A 20,931-nucleotide genomic window follows, 5' to 3' on the forward strand; every position below is an offset into this window, starting at 1 on the left:
CTTAGAGACAGAATTCCTTTGTTCTTTATCTCAAATTAACTATAGTTAATTTGCTGCTGAGTAACATTTGCTACTCCCTTCTACCAACAGTGTATTTAGCTGGTTTTGTCCATCTCCAAGCTCCTTTGCTCTGGGTGGGTGAGAAGTGGGGGAAAGTGAGATAGCCACTCAGTCCCCCCATTAGAACAGTTCACTCTGCTAGAAAATAAAGACCTTTACCTCACTATTTACACCATGCTTGGCTTTGTCAAGGCTTAGTATGCTTACTAATCCTAATATAGAAGGTAGAGGCGAAGTTCTGAATGTCAGTCTCTGAAATCTGTGATTTATTCTTGAAAGGTACTGAGGTGTTTTATGCTTTTCCAATACAGAAGTGGAATGCCAGGAGTGACAGCAGTGTGAATTTTCTTCTGCTCCTTCAACCTCTCCCTCAACCACGGACTTGGAAGACTGAGGATATCTCAGTTTTACATCCTCCTGGAAAATGAGACAGCTGGCATGGATCCCTAGGTACAGTACATTACTTATATTAATATGCAGTTTTGTCAGCGTAAATTATTATTTTACAAAAGATGACTGCCTAGATTAGGTACAAGTTGCTGATCAGGCACAGCAGCAAAGTGCCTAGCAGAGTCATTTACCCTACTTTTCACCTTCTCCATGGCAAATGGAGAGCCACCCTTTTATTTTGCAGTACTCTGAGAGCTTCTTGAGAACAGCCACCTTTTCTGAAATCTGTCCTTCTCAATGTATGCTTTTCTTATTCAGCTGTTGCAGAATTATTTCTTCTGTTGAATTTAGAAGGGCTTTTAATTTTATAAGGACCTTAGCCTGATATACTTTGTACAATGGCTGGCTTTTTTCCCTTACTTTTTGAATTACCGTAATCTATGAATTAACTTCTGCTATGAAAATAGAGGAACAAATATAAAGCCAAAAACAATTTTTGCCTTTTTAGCCAGATTGTTTTCCAGTCTACTTATTTTTTATTTTTTTTCCAAGAAGGGAAGGAGGAGCAAAGAAAAGGAAAACAGCATATATAAGTTTGATGCCTAAAATGGATTAGAAAGAACTGTAAATAATTCACACTGCTGGGGTGAAATCCTGTTCCCCCTCAAGTCAGTGAGTGTTTTGCCAGTGACTAACGGGATCAGCACTTCACCCTACATTTCCAGGTTGATGTTTCACTTGAATAAATGTGGGCCAATGATTTAGGTATGAGAAACAATCTTTTTGTTTCAAAACCAGTTATTTATTTCATTTTTATTTTCTTGCTTCACTGTATTTACTTGGGCTCTGTACATACTGCACCATATTTCTAGAAGCTATCATTTTCTTTCAAGAAGAATATTGTTTGCTCTCCTGAATAATTCATCTTGGAGTTCTCTTTTAATCCCCCCATCAAACATGACATTCTTATATCTTCCTAAAGGAAAAGAAAGGAAAACATCACTCTAAAGCTGATTTATGAATTAGATCATGATCATTAAAAATATATAAAGTGTTGGTGTAAATAAGAACTTCAGCTTAGATTCTGGTTCAGTTATATCAGTAACTCTGAAACAATACCGTTGGTTCTATATAAATTTCCACTATTGTAACTTAGAACTGGCCCTGGCTTATCCCTAAGTATGAAAAAATGAGCATGAGAGAAATACAATGAAGATTTGATATTTCAATATCAGCTAATATGGCTGACAGTATACTAAGATTTGAAGGAAAACAAAACTGCTTAGAACACAATATAAATTCAGCAGTAAATAAAATACCATTTATAATATTGTGAAACAACCAAATAATAATAGTTAATAAAAAGATCATTTTATCCAACATCCCACATATCCTTCTAGGATAAAAAGTAAAAATTTTCAATGTAAAAGAAAGAAACCAGAAACATCTTCATAAAGAATCTGTGGCCCAAAAGCACTTTTAAGGTCTTCCATTAGATTTACAGTTATGCATGTGTTGTAAGCAGCTCCAAGTCATTTCCCAGTATAAGATAAACTCAGGCGTTGCAGCTTATGTAGTGTTGTTTCAATGCTGTGTGTCTTGTTGCGCTTATAAAACATTACAGGGTATTAACCAAAACAGTTGTATATCGCCATGAAGGAAGTATTACTTAAAAAGTCAAACCAGCATTAAAGGCGCATATTGACCCCACAGTATATAAAATGTTGTTGCTTGCATCTGAGCTGACCAATCCTGAAATGTCAGCCTCTTCCAGCCACTAGCTTCATTCCACCTGTAATAATCAGCCAAACCTATCAGCTTGATTGAGTGGTTTGACTGTGGCTTCTGTGATCTCCTGTGTATGTACCTCAGGGATAAGAAAAGTTATGAGCCGCACTGGGGGACCTTGGGTTGCATTTTGTCGACAGTTTGTTGAGAGTTCTCTTGTATAGCACTTAACAAAAGGAAAATAAAATACACTGGAGAAACAATAGAGTGAAATCTTTTAGGGAAACAAAAGAGAAGAGGGTTCTCACATTAACATACTTGGAACCATAGGCTGATCTCCATCATCAGTTCTGGTGAGCAACGCATATAATTCCTTCTTCCCAGTCATCCATCAATAGCTATAATGGTTCACCAGTGTTAATGTGGTAACCTTTCAAAAGTTGAAATATTTCTGTAGTGTAGCTTTCCCAGGAATCCTCACTAGCAGATCTTCCTTAAATCTTTTTTGTTTTCAGTGTTATTAAACAAAATTGGAAGAGAAACTGATGTTCCACATAGGGGGTTTGTTCAAGGTTGGTTTGTTGAGTGGTTGTCCTGATTTTTATTGTGATACACGTCCCCAGCCAAAAGGTTGCATATCTTGTGTGGTCCCTGACAAAAAGCAGATTAACAAAAAAAAAAAAAAAAGCAATTAACAAAAGCAGAACAGAAGGGCCTATTATTTGTTTGCTTTCACTAGTTACTTTATTTTTCACTCTCCTGTTGACATTTTGGATATTGGTTCTAGGACATCAATCACTTCCTATTTAATTTCTTCATTTTCAGATATGTAAATATTAATTTTGTAAAGAATACAAACAAAACTTAGATTCATAGTTACAATGCGTATCTGGCTGTTGGCTGAATGCCAAAAAATAAGAGCATGAGAACAATTAGCTTCATGTGTGAGTTAAAGTACGTATCTACATATTCACGTTTCCTAATATTGACCAGGAAGAGGATAACGAATGAAGGCTCAGATCCTCACAGACGTTCAAGTCTCTTACTCTTACAAGAATGCATCTCAGTATAGACACTAAGTAGAAGATTGCCAGTGCCAATGCAGTTTTATCTGTCCTGGGGCTGTTTTTAGAAATTGGAAGTTCATACAGGAACCTTTCTGAGCAAAACACCTGCTGACTTTAGTCCGTTGTTTTTTTTTAAGGGAGAGCTCCAGGTTTAAAGGTCTGTTTGTTCCAGGATGATTGAAGTCAACACAAGTTTAGCCATTGATTTGAAAGAGCAGGTGGCAGTCCTTATGGGCCTACTCCTGTTCCAGCTGAAGTCAGCCGAGCTGCTACCCTTATTTGATAGGAGATAGCTGTAATTCAGCAAATAATTAGCAAAAATGTCAGCAAGAACCTCCTAAAGCCCTTGTGCAGCTGAATCAGCTTACCTCTGAAGAAAGCTCGTCTCCTTCCGATATTGGGGGTATTGACTGGTGCAGCTGCTGTGTGGGTGGGTATGTGTCTTGCCCTGCCACCTCATTCACTGCCTGTGGATTTCACCTCCCACGCTCCACCTGCACAGGGCATGATTATTCAGTTTCTGTATGGCAGCAGAAAGTCCTGCCTGGTGTTAATACTTGGTTGAAAAGCAATCACATTCCCTCTTTTTTTTAAAAAACATTTTTGGGTGCTAGGGGTGCACTTCTAGCTCCCCTTATGCAGTATTGATGGACATCAGACTAGCTGGAGAGGTGTGATTACGTGCAGAATGATAAGAACAAGTGAAGCAGTATTGTATTGCAACTGGTTTGTCATGTATATGACATGTATATGATGCTTCACATATGAGTGATCTGGTTTGTATAAGGATTGCAGTACTAGTAGTCATAATGGTTTCATCTCTGTTGTCGTTATACGCATTGAATTGCAGTGTGTCATTAAAATATCTCTTAGAAATTTCTCTTTTTCTCTTTTACTGTTTTTCTTTGCTAATACTTTTTCAGTTTGGACATCTATTTAAAGCAAATAATCAGTTTAGTTTTTCTTTAACTTCCCTTTATTTACATGATAGACACAATGTAAATTATATAGTGTATATCATATGATATATGATACATAATGTATGTATAAATATCTGTTACTGAATAACAGAATTGGTCATATTGGAAGGGACCTCTGGAGATCATCTAGCCCAACCCCCCTATTTTTGCTTATCTTCTTAATTTCAGCAAGGGAGTCCTTTCATGCAGTTCCTTCTGCCTTATTTAAATCTAATTTTTTTTCCTGATGTAACCTAAAAACATGAAACCAGGGAGCTATATCTAAAAATATATAACATTGATAAAATAAAAGCACATTTTACAAATTTTAACATAATTTCATCAGAAAGTTCAACAGTGCAGCAACTATAGCTCCTTTGAAATTAATAATAATATGATTTATGTCATCTACAGCTCTGTATCTGAGTTATTCTATGATTCTTTAAAATCATTACTCTGAGTTTTTCCTCTTTAAAAACTGGTTTTACCATTCTGTATGTGAGCCACACCCTGAAAAACCGAAAGACTTTGCACACATAATTTAAGATTTAACCTAGTATCAGGGTTAAACCTGTTTCAGTCTGTCATTCCATTGCTTAAAGTGCTGTGGAACTCAAGGGTTTCTATTTGCTTGTTTAGCAAATCAATTTATTATAACCTGTCATGGCTTAGCACTTGCTTCCTGCAGTTGGAGGTGTATAGTGTGCTTTTATTCCACTAAAAATACTTGTTAAAAAAATCACAGACTATTTTTTTTTCTTTTCAAGTGCATTGAATGTGGCAAAGAGAGCTGCTTGATAACACTGTAAGCCACACTCTCTTAGTTATGCTCAGAGCAGACAACAGACAGTCAGACCTCCTCCCATAAACCCCAAAACGTGCAGCCTTTCACCCAAGTGCACCTGCTTTTATGTGCTCTTTCTGAGGCTTTCAGCAATGCTCACAGTTGCTGACCACTGAGAACTGGACTGATACCACTCCTGATCGCTCCTAGACTCCTGAAAAGGTTTTGTGGGAACTAAAAAAATGACTTATTAATTCATTTTGCTTTAGGCTGTCATGATGCTATAGTCTGGAACACCCCTAGCTTTAGAGCTGCAGAATCCCTGGGAAGTTCAGGAACCTGACTCTCTGGTGACCTTTTCTGAAAAAAAGGTCAGCATGCCACATGCAGACTTGCCAAGTCGACTGCTTTTCCCTGTAGCCTAGTGTTTTGTGGTCTTATCCGCAGATCTGTTAGGAAACTTGGCCAAGCTACTTTTTGTTGTTTCAGGCACAATTTGTTTGTTGAATGGAGCTTCAGACTAAATAAGAGTGATTTCAATACAATGGAAGTAAATGTAGAATTGAAAGTGCTTACAATTCATCCTGTGGCTCCCTCTACATTATCTTCAAATTTTTACAATTTTAATGCAGATTTCCTAATTAATTCATAGGACTTAATTCTGTAAAAACTTACTCTCCCATTTCTTCCTTCCCTTCCTTCCCTTCCTTCCCTTCCTTCCCTTCCTTCCCTTCCTTCCCTTCCTTCCCTTCCTTCCCTTCCTTCCCTTCCTTCCCTTCCTTCCCTTCCTTCCCTTCCTTCCCTTCCTTCCCTTCCTTCCCTTCCTTCCCTTCCTTCCCTTCCTTCCCTTCCTTCCCTTCCTTCCCTTCCTTCCCTTCTTTCTTTTCTTCTCTCAAAGTTGAAAGGGGAGTGGGACTTATTTGGTATATTGGTACATTTTGGTACCTCTTCCAAGTGTTTGAATTAGCTTGGGATCAAAACCCAACCTCATTACTGCCACCTCATTATTGCTACATAATTGTTTCCCGTGCCAAAGATTTTTTGAGCATGTTTTTTACTTCCTTTGTGTCTGGGGGCCATTTTTTTGTGGTACAAAATCTGGACAGGCCACCCACTAGGTATTTTAAATACAATCACAGATTGTTTTGTCAGTTGGGGATGGCTTTGGGTGGCAGTTTTGCTTTGACAGTGGCTTGGGGCTTTTTGATTTTAACTAAAAATTAAATTTGGGCCAGAACAAATGTGTTCTTCCCATCCTCTTCAAACTTCTGTTTGTGAGATAAATCATCGTTAATATTGAAAACACTGCAGAATTTGAAGATAGTACTGTATTAAACTTCTCTGCTATTGTATTTTTCCCTTCTTTCCTTTATCTCTAGATGAGGTTGTTACCTGTTTAGGGCAAGGATTATGTCTTTGGGTAGTATTAATCAGCTAATATATTTTTGGAGACTGTGATATAAATATTTCTCTTAATATTTTTGAAGTAGACTCTTATTTGTAACAATTATTTTTACCTATTAAATGTTTCAGGTCAGATTCTCAGTTCTTCTAGGTCACCAGACCTGTACAGAAAGCTTTAGAGATCAGCTGATTTATAGCTGCTACATGTCTGTCACAGCATTCATGCAATTGTTTGAATTATTTGAAATATAATCTCCAACTAGAAATGTGCACGCTGTTAATGATTTAAAACTTTATTTATGTGACTGTAGCAAAAATATATGCCAATCAACAGCGGCTTCTATATTGTATATTGTCAGGTCATTGTCCAGTCATGCCCACAAAGCCTCCCCAGTAGACACACAATTCAGATGCTGGACACAGATGTGCCATTGGGAAGCAGGGGCTCTGAGGCTGTGCTGGTAGGCATCGGTGAGCCATGGACTGATCTGAGTGCAAGATGTTATTCTATTAATTTTTCATTAACCACATAGGAAGCCTCTGTCAAGATACTTACAGCAAAGTCTGAATGTGTCAAATTCCTGCGTGAGTCACAGACCAAATGCTGTGGATCAAAAGCTCAGTTGTTGAACTTTGCATTGGGCTTTATAAGAATAACTTGCACTTGAGAGCCTCAGTCATACCTGTCATGCTGTGGGCTCTGCATTCAGATAGCTTTGCAGTGTTACAGCTCAGCACAAATGGATGTATTTAGAACATGTTACGTGCTTTATGAAATAACTTGCTATCAAACCTATGTATCAGTAGCTATACAGGTAGTCTATACAGGTAGTGAGTAAAGCTCACATCAATGGTGAAAAAGCAGTGGAATACATGCCAGTTGGCTCTTCAGTTGTTTTATGATAGAGCTGGCTCAACTGGCTCAAATCAAGTTTTATGATACAATTGGCTCTTCACTTGTTTTATGATACTTTTCCCAGTGAGTTCCGTCTGTTTCAGAAGGGTGACGGATCTGAATTTGTGGGCCTCCTGTCCTTTGGTATTATCAAAAGGACATAGTGAGGTATTTTGAGTCTGGCAGCACTACTGGCTATTTTGGCTGGTGGTGTGTGGGATAAAATGGGATTGCCCGTTACCAGCTCCGTGGGTGTGTTGTAGCAGCAAACATTTGGTCGTCTCTATGGGTTGTACCTACTGACAGGACACTTGGGGTGCTGTCCTAAAAAGAGGAAGGAGACTAGTAATGATGCATAGCCTAATGCTCGTATTCACACAAGTGCGGCGTTTGAATAACGGAGGGAATGTTGGACGTTACAGCATGATCCTTGATTCTCAGGCTGTAAAATTCTGGTACAGCTTTATGAAGAACTGAGACTTTCTAACAATCATTTTGTTTATATGCAATAACTTTTAAAACATTTTCCACAACTTTTTAAATAACCCACCTTTGCCATGACTACTGACTTATAAAAAGCCTGCTGCCTTATTTTGTCTGCATAACAGTCATTTAATAGACATTCAGTATTGGTCCACTGTCTTAACTAGGTAAAAATGACCATTAAAACTGCAATAATTCCAGCTCATCACTCAAGTATTTTGAAAGAATTTATATAATCTGTACGTCTCTTAAAACATGAACTAATATCTGTATTTTTCTAGCTTTTTTTCTTTTTTTTTCTTCTTTTTTTTTTTTTTTTTACAAGAGCACCCACCACACAATGTCATTGGACAAACTCAGTGAAAGCTACAAAAGGATAAAATATGACCGACTGATACTAAACTTATTTGAAAGTCCCCTCCTCTACACAGTCCTCTGAGGTGTTTGGGTTTGCAGCTTTGTGGTACCACACCTATGTTTGTTCCGTGGTGAGTGCATCTTTTACATTCCATGCGTTGTCTGGCTTTTAACCAACATGCAGATGCATGCACATTTATTCACACTGCAGTGAGCAAAAATCCTCATTAAAGAACTGATAAACTGTGCAACACCTTCACAGAGAGGGTGTTGCACAGTATATCAGCATTGGAATGGGCTGCCCCGGGAAGTGGTGGAGTCCTCATCCCTGGAGGTATTTGAGAGGCGTGTAGACATGGCACTAAGGGTCACAGTTTAGCGATGGGAATTGGTAGGTCAGGTTGATGATTGGACTTGGTGATTTTGAAGGTCTTTTCCAATCTGGATGAGTCCATGATTGTGTAACACAGTAGAAATGTTGTAGGAAATTCTGTGTAGGGAAAGGCTTTTAGACAGCTGTGTTCATTGAAGTGTGCACAAGTGAAAATAGACAATTTTGTCTCAACACTAAAATAATTTGTTGATGAAAAGAAGATACCCAATATGCAAAAAATACTTGTGTTTTATGCATAAAATAAATGTGTTACATATGTGTTTGGTATTCCATAGCATATATGAGATAAAATTCAATATGCAATTATGTGAAATTGTTTACTATATTTGGTTAATTCCTCCCATTCTCTCATACCTTAGTGTTCAATGATAGGGATTCAAGTCTGTGACATCTGTTCTTCACTTACAGTGTGTGACTTTTAGAGTTACAAATGTTCATTTGCAAAAGCAACATGGAAATATGTACCACATGTAATATAAACATTGTACAGCATCTACACAGTGTCAGCTCAGTTAACTAGATGCTGACACTAGATTTATTGGAAGATGAATGTTGAAAACTAATCTAAACAAAAATAATAGTCCTTCCCTCCAAGCCTTTAGAAGACCTTGTGCACTTCATTCACCCTTGTAGATGAACATTTAAATGGACTACATACTTATGCAATTTTGCTGTAAGGATTTTTTTTTTTTCAGAGAAAACATCATTTCAAACAAGGAGAAATGTGGTGGAAGATATTCCTTCCATTTTCATCTCTGCTTAGACAGTTTTTCCTTCTTTAATGAACTATTTACAGGAGATGCCACTCTTTACAAAAGACATATTTTGATAATTTCAATTACAAATTTTCACAAAGTAAATCCATCTTGATCCTTCTGAAATGGAAACTAGTTAAAATGTATCTTGAACATTTTCCTCCAGTGGTTTCAAATGGTCTATTTAAATGCAGGCTATTCTTACTAATATTCCTTACTGACAATCTCTGATATCGTAATCTAAATTTATATCTTTCAGGCTGCAAGAGATTGTTCTGTGAATTAGCAACAGAGTACTATTGCTGCTGATAAAATACATTCGTAATTTATTGTGTTGCTGTATTGCTTTTATGATAGTCTCTATGAACTATCTTCAGGACTTAGTTCAATTTTAATCAGAGATGCAAAATCTGGCAATCCCTGTCTTATATTTCTCTTCAAAAGCAAACAAAAAACAGTGGAAAACTTTTTACATGTAATAAAACAAAGCTAGAATCACAGAATATCCTGAGTTGGAAGGGACCCACAAGGATCATGAAGTCCAACTCCTGGGTCCCCAGGGGACCACCCCAAAATCTGACCATGTGTCTGAGAGCATTGTCCAAACGCTTCTTGAACTCTGGCAGGCTCGGTGTCATGACCGCTTCCCCGGGGAGCCTGTCCCAGTGCCCAACCACCTCTGGGTGCAGAACCTTTCCCTAACACCCAGCCTGACCCTCCCCTGTCCCAGCTCCATGCCGTTCCCTCGGGTCCTGTCGCTGTCCCCAGAGAGCAGAGCTCAGCGCCTGCCCCTCCGCTCCCCTCGTGAGGGAGCTGCAGGCCGCCATGAGGCCTCCCCTCAGCCTGCTCTGCTCTGGGCCGAACAAACCGAGGGACCTCAGCTGCTCTTCATACATCTTTGCCCTCATGACCCTTCACCATCTTTGTAGCCCTCTCTTGGATGCTCTCTAATAGTTTTATATTCCTTTTATGTTGTGGCACCTGAAACTTTACACAGTACGCGAGGTGAGGCCTCACCAGCATGGAGCAGGATGAAGAATCCCCAGAAGAGAGCTTTATCTTAGCTGAGCTAGTCCCCCTCACCTCCTTTTACAAGCAGCCAGAAGAAGCTCCTTCCACCAGTAACTCAGAGGTTCTACGCGTCTCTTGGCCAGGGAGCAAGATAATTTTCCTAAAATAAAGTCAGGCCTATGGAAATGACTTTGCATTTTCTCTGTTAGACACAATTTCTGCTTTGTACCAGACTACAGTATTCAGCACTCATAAAATACCATATAGAACTGTAGTGTTTGTCATCATCAGAGAGTGCTTGTCTGATGACTGCAGGAATGTGACAATAAGTGGGGGATTTTTTGTTTGTTTGTTTGCTTGTTTTATTTTTGTTTTAAAGAGGGAAAGTATTTGATCCCATTCTTGCCATTTAACTTGATGCAACCCTAGATATAGAAAGTGATTCTGTATTTTGCATACTGAATATATAATCCCATTCTCATTTTTCACTATCAAAGATATCTGGTGATCTCATGTGGAAGGTACAGTGTTGTGTCACAGTCACCATATTTGGTTTCTTTGGAACTAGGCAACCCCATCTTAGTCTAATCCATATAATATTTCTTATTAATAGGGTTCTTTTTTAGAGTATTGATAGTACTTGGCAAGTATGGAGAGCTGCATGTGCTAGATGACTGCCTAGTTAATTGTGGAATTTGATTCTCCTTTATTTCATGAGCCGACTTGCAGATTCTTTCAAGAGCATTAGAGAAGCTTTTTTGAAGCACCAGAAACCAAACTGGGGAGGAACTTGGGTAACAATCATGTGTGTTCTGAAGAGCCCAAAGCTGCCCTGACTTCATCCACACTCATGCTTGTTGGAAAATGTTTGTTAATGCATTTTATTAAAATCATCTAATCTGAAGGCAAGACCACAAGAACTGATGCAAAGTTCTTTGAAGGTATCTGAAGAACTTTAAGTTATTTCCCTGGACAGTGGAGATGGCCACTGTGGCAGGGGAACAGTTTTTAGGCAGTGTGAAAATGTCTATGATTCTCTTTAAAACCTTTCTTCCAGCCCCTCTTCTACTTTATCCTGCCAATTTTATGCTTGCTCCTATCCTGACCACTGTAGTGACCAAATCAGTTCTTAAAGTGCAAGCTGCTCTTGATGTTTTTCAAAGCCTCAATGCACAATTCTTTTTTCATTCTAGCGATTCAGAGCAAGCACATCCAGGAGTCCTTTTTTCCTCTCCCTGTTCCAGGAGTTTCAGAGGAAAAGAAAAGAGGATGAGGAGGGGAGCCATCCTCCACAGTGGCAGAGGAGGGTTTCTTCCTTAGGCAGTTTCAAACAGGTGCTCCTTTCTGCAGACTGTTTATAAATGAGATTTTTCTAAGTTTGTGACCTATTTCAATGTAAGTGCTGGATGCTGACACATTTTGCTTTTGCTCAGCTGTGGACAGTGCACGCTTGTTGCTGAGAACGTGCTTCACCCAGTCCACTCCAGTGGGTAAATCAGCTTCTATCTGGATTTTTAAAAAAGGGTCTTGAAGAAAAAGGAAAAGTTCTGGGTAAATCAGATAAAAACTTACAAGATATGCAGATAAGATCTTTTGCTTTGTTTTGCTTTGTTTTTTACAATTCTTCCCTGAACCTTCAAGCATGGTTATTCAAATGACATTGTTGAAAGGGAGCTTGTAGAAGACCGATTCCATGATGTTTAAGTACCTCCCCCTGGCCAGATTTTCATTTGACTTTTGCCAAAGTTAGGAAGAAAAGGAAGTCTAATAACTTTGAATTTAGTTTTGAATAAATTTAATTAGGTTTCCTATAGCCATGTAGGTTTGGTATAAACTTTTGCAAAGCCAAGATAAAATGAAAGCATTACCCAGTTCTTAAAGTGCAAAACAGTGCATGAGAATAACCACCGAATGTGTGTCTAAACAGTCATTTACACGGTGTCTACAGTTTACTTCTTGACCATGAAAGTCAAAGAATTCACATATACTGAAGTATGTTTCTTAAACATACATAAAGCCTTTTCTGTGTCAGTTCCAGAGACTGCAGTCTACAAAAGCAATGTAACAATCAGGACACCATTGAGCAAGTGATTCTGAACTGTAAGTTGAAATTTCTTCTAAATTTCAGAACCTTTGCACACACTGTAGGAGCTTGGGCACTATTTAGAGGACAGAGAGCAAGATACATGAGATCTGTGAAAGGGTAAGAGGTGAGATTCGACTATCTGATCATTGACCGTTGTATTTTTACCACCTTGGGGATTTAGCAGCATGATGTCCTCCTGTCCCCTTCCCAGCATTCACCAATAGCCACAAGAAATGATCGGTTTGGTGCAAATCTTGAGAGGATTCGTATGAGATTCCTATTAGAGCAAAAAGAGGCTTTGGAAATCTGCTGTCAACCCACTAGCCCCCAGAAACACTCCAAAGTGACGTATTCTAGGGGAGAGAGAGAATGAAAAATATCTAGAGCACCAAATGTGGCAGCTGGAAATGATTTAAAAAAAATACACAAGATGAGTAGGCCAGTAATGTGAGGGGTAAGAGAGGCAGCTGGGAGATTTAAAAGGGAAGGCCTGAGAGCAGCTGAAAGATGCCAGCAGTCTGTTAAAGAGAATGTTGGAGAGCTAAGTGGCTGTGTGTGTGAAGAGAAAGCATGCCACACTGATAAGAAAAACAGCTGGAGAAAAACAAAATCTCAAAGCCTCTGAAACAGGAATCGATATGCAAATTCTCTTAATGCTATTGAAAGAATGAATGAATGATTTTTTTTTTGTCTGCTGCCGTACTTTCCTTGCTTTCTCAAATGAACCTTTCCTCTAGAATCCCCAGGAGTCCTTTGCTGCTGCCTCCTCCTCCAATTGATCTTTGGGTTTTTCGTTGTTTCCTCCACAGAAAATAGGTCGCTCTGAAAACTCCTGTTTACTTGTTAATAGTCTCTTAAACTACTATTTTAACAGTTTATCTTTTCACTTCCCAACCTTATCAAGACTTTCCCTGCCTATTATTCAGAATGTGGAATCCCTTCAGAGGAATACCATTCTCTGTGAAGAAAATGTGCTGGTAGCAGTTGATTTGAATAGTTCAAAATCTCATTCTGGGTAGGACCTATTAGATTTAGATGGCTTTGTATTCCAGAGAGCTAGCTGGAGGAGGCAATTTTGGCAGGCTTGAATGGTCTGACAAACAGTCTCTAGAATTTGGCAGGGTCTAAAACAGGCTTGTAATAAGAACTTGGTGACTTTGAAAAATAAGCTATAAAAATGCACAATGGGGCAGATTTTCAAGGCTTTATGCATTACAATTGCACATGTATTTTATTATACATACAGCTTATAATTTAATTCCATACATAAATAATAAAGCACCTGGTCACATACTTGAATTCAATTTGGGCGTTTGTATCAGTGATGTAAAGGCATCTGCCAATGTCTGTATAGAGTAGCATGTTCTTTACCTTTGAAATTGTGGCTCTGCTGTTTCTCAGCTGTGAAAGCAAGAAGCAGTATGTGTATACTTTTTTTTTCCTAGATCATAAGGAGCAAAGAGCTTATGTGAAATGAAGAGTACTGGAGTAGATCTTAATACATTCTGTCCCATCAAAAACTGAAATACAGCAACATGAAAAAAGCAAACATGCTGTCTAGCCTCTCTGAAGCTGTTTGCTAATGACCTCCAATGAACTAGAAAATGTTAGAGAGCGTAGTCTCAGCTTGAAGCCTGAGAGGGGGAAAATAGCAGGCAAAGAGAAGGATGGAGAGAAAGTGAAAGAGGGAACAGAGGTAGTCAGTAATTATTTGTCAACAACAACAAAACCCTGATCAGGCAGCAAATTTTTGATAGCTTCCGTGCTGCCTGACCAGACCTGCTATGTCCAGACCAACAGAAAAAAGAGCAGCAACAGCAGTTTTGGAGGGCATGAAAGTAGAGTCACAGAATAAGAAAATAGTAGAGCAAATTGAAAGAGGTAGAGGCTATAAAATGCATAAAAATATATTAGAAAATGCATAAAATATATTAGAATGATCATTTTATGGAAGACGCCTGAATGATTACCATTTATTATTGGTGAAATATAACTCATAATACAGCATATACTAAATATTTTAAATAAGGAAAATAATAGGTTCATGTCAGATGTCTTACAATCCAATCTGATAAAATACCGAATGAGACACAGAGAAATAGAACTTTTGGCAGGGAAAGTTATGTATGTCTGGCACAAGGAAATGTACTTGGAATGAGTGTGAAGAAATATTCAGGGTGCAGATTAATTGTTTTTAAAGAAAGTATTTACATGAACTTTTCAGATACCTGAAAGCCTTTGACTGTGTATTTTAAAAGTGAATCTTTTGTTTTAGAAACCCTTGACATTACATTCCCCTAACAGGAGCAATTAACAAAAGCATAAACTTATGAGAAATTTTACATATATTCTAATGTTGCACTTTTTATGATTAAGTAAATTTTTTTCTTGCAATAAGAAATTTCAGCTTCTGTGTGTGATGAACTCCTTATTTTCTCCATGATTAGTAGGAAACTGGGCAATTTATTATTTCACATTCTGGTGTAAATATAGATGGCCTCTATTTTTTTAAAAAATGAGTTTATGAGAAATGAGTGCAGGTGCACTTATCTGAAAAGAAGTGAGATAGTGTATTTGAGAAATAATGGAGGAGGCACTGTCTGTCTGTTTTTTTCAATGCATCGCCTTTGATAGTTGAAATAACTCTGCCTTTTAAATGCCCTGTTTTCCAGCCTGTAGGTTAAGAAGATCTTTGCCAGTGGCTTTGCACCACCTGGTGACTTTGGAGAATTTCCCCTCAAGGAGGCTACCCAGGTTTATGTCCCCATGGTGCTTGAGAGAGAGGGGGGATTTCAGTTTTGGAAAGAAAAACAGTTCAGTCAGTTATATTTTTAATTGAAATGGGGCAATGATGGAGAGGCTGAATTTGCAGAACCTCCTACAGCAGCAGGATGAACCTGTAAATCTAGACAAGCTGCCATGAAGTCTACAAACTAGAGATGCGCCTAGGTGTCTGAGTTAAATGGATTGCAATCCTCCAATTCCATCGTTGGCACGGTTCCCCCACATGCTGCCCTTTGAGTGATTTTACTCCTTCTCGTTTCTCAGAAGATCCCTAGGTGGGGTGCTTCCTACCACTTCTCAGGAATGAGAACACTGTGAGAAATTTCAGTGCGCAATTTTTCTTAGACTCTGGGGAATAACCTGAGCATCACTTTGACATTTCTTTTTCCCCTCCACACCAAGTCGTTATCAGAAGGGGACCCAAAGCTCATCACAAACATTAACATGTACCTACCCATCCCATCCTTCCTGCATATCACACTGAACAGCAGAATTATCCTACCGCTATACACAAGCAAATGTTGGAGTGCAATGCCATAGGATAGATTTTGGAGCAAGTCAGTGCCTAGCAGAGCAAAGTACTGATTGTAGGATTTACCTGCAACTTGCTCTGTTCAACAAAGACTTTGTGAATAGGTCTCTGGAGTTGCCAAATATTCTTGCAAAGTTGAGTGATCTCCTAAATAGCAGGGTCTGTGAACAATGAAGAAAAATAGTTCTTTTTTTGAGATCCTTGCTGATATAGGAATTAAAAGCACGTTAGTACCATTAAGTCTTTTACCAGGGCGACTGGCAGAACTTGAGCCTTTGCAGGTAACCCTGCCTAGATTTAATAACATCCCACTGAAGAACAATTTGTTCTCATGTTGGCATGTTTGTCTTTGGGAGCCACCAAATGGGGAATAACTACCCTCATTCTCAGCCAGTAAAGACCTGGAAAATCTGCTTTCAGTTTTAAAACTCTGAGCAATTGTACCATCCTCATAAGCACATTAAATACCATAGTAAATGTCAGGAATCCATGTAAATCTTTTCAAATTTGCAAGCAATAGCACTTTCACTGCCACTGAGCAGCCTGTACTCCTGACCCCTTTAAAGCAAACCTCTCAGGCCTCCAGCAGTTCTCTCAGGGTGATTCACGCAGATCTGCTCGCAGTCTGGGCCTTGGCTGCAGTTCCTGGTTATCAAGCTTAGCTCCATTGTGCCCAAAGCTTGCTATTCTGTCCTCTCTGCAGACGCATCTGTGGTAATTAGGAGCCAAGCAGTCTTTCTGAAACAAAATACTGTTAATACAGTGCAGCTGCATTTCAAATAAACCCGATCTTACATGCTATAGAAGACACAGCGCCTGCTTCTCCCTAATACTGCCATTCCCTGAGTTTAGGAAAGCTAGATTCCTTGAGGCTCCTCCGCAGACACTGTCTCTCTGCCAACCTGTATTCTTAGCAAACTGCTGGCAAGCGCCACTGCCATCATCGGAATCAGACCAAGGCGCTGCATACGGTCTGCATTATACAGAAGACGTGATTCAACGTCTCTGAAGCCAGCTTGGTTCTTTGAAGTTCCAGTGGGCACCAAGATTTTCTTCCCCAGAAAGGTACTACGGGGCTGCTTTGTTTGCCCTTTGCTTAGCTTCTATTAAGCTAAACCAATGCATGCACACAAGAAAGCCTTTCAACTGCCAGGTGCCCTTCTCAGGCCCTCAGCTGAGCTACAGCAGCCTCGTGAGGGCGAGCTCCCTTCGGACAGAAGCCCTCTAAAGGCTGAAGGACACGCTTCTGTTTTCAAACTCTGCCACTGCTCTTGGAGCTTTACTTTAGATTCTGATTTCTTCTGGCAAGATCCCAGGTGCTGTTAGACAGGAAAATTGCTGTTCTTGATAAGGTCAGAGGAAAACCAGTTTCAGGATACAGTAGTGTAAGTGGAACTGGTGACATTTGCAGAAAAATAAAGCCTGGAGATCTTTGTACTCTCTCTTACATTAAAAACATTCTGAATTATGATGGCGCTTTGGTTAGTGAAAGGGTGCTCTTTACAGAATATGTGAAAAGAGTATATATATTTACTTGATAAAAGAGTTCACTGATGGAAAAACGCCAATATTGATGAAAATCAGGAAAGAATAATGCTTAAACTTGCATATTGTAATTACCTAGTATTTGGTTTATGAAGACCACATTTTCTGTAAATAGTGTTCATGACATATATTCATGCCAAGGAATGTGCACTACTTCGTAACCATGCATTGAAAAACAGAATGTGGATGTCCCTTACTGCGCTGATGTGTTACTTACCATCTTCCAAAAGTAGGAAGAAAGCATACTGGACAGAGAGATCAGCCCATTTTTGAGGTTCTTTATCATTAGCATGATAAAGAAATTATATTATAATTGAGACTGACCGTCATTTTAAAAGGTTTTGAACACACCTTCAAGAAAAGCTTGTGTTTCAATTTGGTTATGTTTGTGGTTTTTCCCTTGCCAGTGTTTACTTATCTGCATAAAATATTGTCAAATTGCCTGACTATCATAAGTAGTTCTAATGGAGTTGCATTCTTGTGCAAATAAGCTTTGCCTCTAGACTTTCTTTCCTTCTGTCTTCATTCAGAAATATCGCTAGTGATCAAATTAGAAGATGAATTCCAGTGGTTTGAGCAAATAGCCAGGGAATCCCAATTTTTGGCAACAATATGTCATCCACAGCCTTGAGCAAGTAATCAGGCCTCCCTTTGAAACAGCTGGAAAATATACTGATGCAGTATTCTTTTGGAAACTATTCAATTGTAATAGTTCATGTCAGCAAAAAATCAGAACATTCAACTCTGATAATTTCTAAATGCAGGGATATTTTGTTTTTAAACAATTAATAATTTTTAAAACTTTTTAATGAACAAAACACAATATTTAAAGAAAACTTTTTTTTTTTTTTCTGGGAGGGAATTGTGTTTAAGCTTTAGCTTATTTTTGTCATTACTAAAAATCAGGACCCCCCAAAAAAACCAAACCAAAACAAGTTTTTGGTAAAATCCTTTATCTGCATTGCTGGGTAAAAACATTTCATGTTTTTCAAATGTGTCATAAAGATTGATTTGTGCCCTTTGCAAATGCAGTGACAAAGCTTTTTTAACAAATGAATGGCAAGCAGTGAAATCACTGAGCTTTCCTTATGAGCTTTACCTTTGTCAGTTTGGGCATTTTGTCATCTTTTTCTCTGGTCTCAGATGAAGTAAGTGGATTCAGAAGAAGGTGAATTGTGGATAGGAAGGGTTCTTTTGTAAAGATTTTTTTCCAGATTTCATGACGTTCAGATAAATTTGAGGTAGAAGACTATAGGCTTTTCCTAATGTGACTGAAATGATTCATCCACTCCTAAGCAGGAGATGAGCAGGCACCTGCAAGAGCCCTTGCCCTGTACAGAAGTGCAGAGCTCTTGACCCACAACAGCCACATCTAGAGAGGGGAGAACAAGCAGGCACACCTATGGAGCCTGATCTAAGGATTTAAAATGACTGTACTGAGCTAAAAAGAGCGTATCTATCGCAGAGAGCTCTCACCAATTAATTTGGATTTCTGTATCTCTTGACTTTCAGATGCTTGGTGATGAAGCAGACTTTGGGGGGTTCCTCCCTAATCCAAGAGTGATTAGGTCAAAAATAATGATACTGTAAGCTAGCCCAAATTCATGGCTTATCACAGCAGAATTGGCATGTAGAACTGGGAAAAGTTTCAGAGCTAGTTTTCTTCATGTTGAGAAAAGCTGATAATTGTCCTGTGTGCATATCTGCATGTTTGAATGCAGTCATAGTTGGAGCTTTTCCTTACTCTTTGACACTATGTCAAGCTTATTTGTTCTCACAATTTTTGACTGGGCTTTGGAGGGAAAAAACAAACAAACACAGCAAACCCCCAAGGCCCAATCATTGGTCATAGTAAGCAAAATGTAGATTCACTTACAACTGTACTATTTTCAAAGCTCTTAAAAACCCTTAGTTGCTGCTACTCTAAGATATTTTCTTGGCTTTACTAAATGCAGTATATAACAATATAACAAATCTGTGCCATGGGATTCTTATGCCTAGTAATATGGTGGTGTGAAAGTAATAAACTAGTTTAAAAGAGCATTTCCTTATTGTTTTCAGAATGTAGTTGGAACAGTTGGATGTAAGCTTGTAGCATGCATTTTTTATAGACTTGCTAGTCAATAGGGTGTAATATATACTCTTCTTGGTAATAGTAAATGTAGTGTCATGCTGGGTGTTTATTTTTTTCTTTTCTTACATTATCTTATTCTTCCTACTGTATCACAGGACTGGATATTTAATGAAAGTTACAAAATTCCATCATAATCTTCAGTTTACCCATAATTTTTTTCATAAAAAAATTTCCTATAGGTCTGAGCTTTTTACAGTTAGACTTTGCCCAGAGCCTGTTTTATTGCTAGTAGTTTGAGGAAGTATCACCTAAAGGTTTGAAATTCAAACACACAGGAAAAAAAAAAATGAAGTTACATACCTGGCAATTGGAATACAATGCTTAGAGGTTTATGTATACTAAAAAATGGAAAATAAATTGAAATTGAACTGAAAACAATTTAAATCAAGTGTGCAAGCAGTTTGAAACTTAAAATGTAGGTGCAGAATAGAATGCTTTTTCTTACAAAGTTTTGAGCAGAAGTAGGGAATTGTTTAGTTTGAAGAGGCTCAGCATCTGAATAGCAAGACTAAAGGATGCTTTGAATGGTTGCATCGTGTTTTAATCCTAGTATTTTCATTTCACTTGTTTGAAAAAATCCCATAAAAATTAGGTGCAATGAACTCTAGTAATGCCAAATTATGTTCATTAGTTATTAGGTAAATGCAGACATTCAGAAAAATGGCAATTCTAGCAGCTTCAGCTTATCAATGCAACCTTTCAAGGCATGACACCTCTTTGATCTACACATTCCTGAACGAAGGTGTTCCTGATTTCAGCTTCTCTCCTCCCTCTGCAAGAAGCTTGGCACCAGTCACTTTTCCATGTAAAATGTGTGTTGAAGGTTTTGGAAACACAACTGAAAATTGAAAACAACACAATTGCAACTTGTTACTTACATATATGCCATCTCTCAAGTAAAATGCTAACATTTTTGATGAGTATTCACATTTCAAAATTAAGTACTGCTGTTTCTCAGTTATTTTATATTGGTCTTGGTCTATGAACTATTTGCATTTCATGTATGTGGGGTGTTATTGAGATATACTTTATACACAGAAGTCTGTTCAGCTACACATTTAGCAAGAATAAGGTAGTGTTCATGTTGCATGTCCAAAGCTAGCTTTGCTAGTGGAACTTGCACATTTGCATTTCCACTGAGGTTATTTAAATTGTCAAGTTACAGAGCCAGCATGCAGTTGACCTTTATAAACTGAATCATAAACTTACTCTGTTCCTGTTGTGGCTTATCTCAACGCAACCCCGCTCCAGGGCAGAGAGCATTCCCCATCACACCACACCCTGGGGTGTCTGTCACCTCCATGTGGAAGCAGGGGAGGGTCCCAGGACACTGGCAGGGGTGTATCCATGTAGGACGAAGATGTTCTTTATCCTAGATCAAATAATAGGTTAACATGCCACACATTTTCCTGAGCCGTCTGTGCCCTCCATCTTCCAGTCAGAGAGACATCTGCTTTTAATTACTACTTGATACCATGTCCTGTAGACAGAACTTCTATGGTGAAGATCAGGAAGGGGAAATGGCAGAAGAGAGTATAAAAGAGCATTTATTAAGGGTTTTCT

General features: G+C 38.5%; 2 long non-coding RNA genes across 4 annotated transcripts in view; one reads left to right on the forward strand and one right to left on the reverse strand.

The window, feature by feature from the left end:
- The window catches only part of LOC310895441, a 31,134-nt gene that overhangs the window by 3,405 nt on the left and 6,798 nt on the right, over positions 1–20,931 (forward strand). The window contains exons 2-3 of one of the 2 annotated variants that reach the window (XR_014580692.1): positions 372–510; positions 8,096–10,376. This is a non-coding gene — a long non-coding RNA (uncharacterized lncRNA). Of the gene's footprint in view, positions 1–371; positions 511–8,095; positions 10,377–20,931 lie in introns of those variants that run through there. The other variant, XR_014580691.1, reaches the window with a different exon arrangement.
- LOC310895440 lies at positions 19,972–20,915 on the reverse strand. Of its 2 annotated transcripts, XR_014580689.1 has the most exons (3): positions 20,843–20,915; positions 20,578–20,740; positions 19,972–20,206 (listed from the first exon to the last, which is right to left on the reverse strand). It is a non-coding gene; the product is annotated as an uncharacterized lncRNA (long non-coding RNA). The 2 variants fall into 2 exon arrangements; XR_014580690.1 differs by lacking the exon at positions 20,843–20,915 and having other exon boundaries at positions 20,578–20,817.

This window comes from Anser anser (genome assembly GCF_964211835.1).
Source record: "Anser anser genome assembly, chromosome: 2".
Taxonomy (NCBI): domain Eukaryota; kingdom Metazoa; phylum Chordata; class Aves; order Anseriformes; family Anatidae; genus Anser; species Anser anser.